Source organism: Austrofundulus limnaeus, unplaced genomic scaffold (genome assembly GCF_001266775.1).
Source record: "Austrofundulus limnaeus strain Quisiro unplaced genomic scaffold, Austrofundulus_limnaeus-1.0 Scaffold501, whole genome shotgun sequence".
Lineage (NCBI taxonomy): Eukaryota > Metazoa > Chordata > Actinopteri > Cyprinodontiformes > Rivulidae > Austrofundulus > Austrofundulus limnaeus.
Window position 1 is genome coordinate 88,973 of NW_013952903.1, and position 560 is coordinate 89,532.

The window sequence follows — 560 nt, forward strand, 5'->3', positions numbered from 1 at the left end:
TTCTGATCTGACTCTTCTGATCTGACTTGACTCGTCTGGTCTGTCTCGACTCTTCTGGTCTGTCTTGACTCGTCTGGTCAGACTCGACTCGTCTGGTCAGACTCGACTCTTCTGGTCTGACTCGACTCGTCTGGTCAGACTCGACTCGTCTGGTCTGACTTGACTCTTCTGGTCTGACTCGACTCCTCTGGTCTGACTCAACTCGTCTGGTCTGACTCGACTCGTCTGGTCAGACTCGACTCTTCTGGTCTGACTCGACTCTACTGGTCTGACTCTTCTGGTCTGACTCGACTCTTCTGGTCAGACTCGAAACTTCTGGTCTGACTCGACTCCTCTGGTCTGACTCGACTCCTCTGGTCTGACTCTTCTGGTCTGACTCGACTCTTCTGGTCTGACTCGACTCTTCTGGTCTGACTTGACTCCTCTGGTCTGACTTGACACTTCTGGTCTGACTCAACTCCTCTGGTCTGACTCGACTCCTCTGGTCTGACTCGACTCCTCTGGTCTGACTCTTCTGGTCTGACTCGACTCTTCTGGTCTGACTCGACTCTTCTGGTCTG

General features: G+C 53.0%; 1 protein-coding gene across 1 annotated transcript in view; it reads left to right on the top strand.

Moving 5' to 3' along the window:
- Positions 1–560, top strand: part of parp4 (poly (ADP-ribose) polymerase family, member 4) — a gene marked incomplete in the record, with an annotated part of 45,772 nt that overhangs the window by 26,788 nt on the left and 18,424 nt on the right.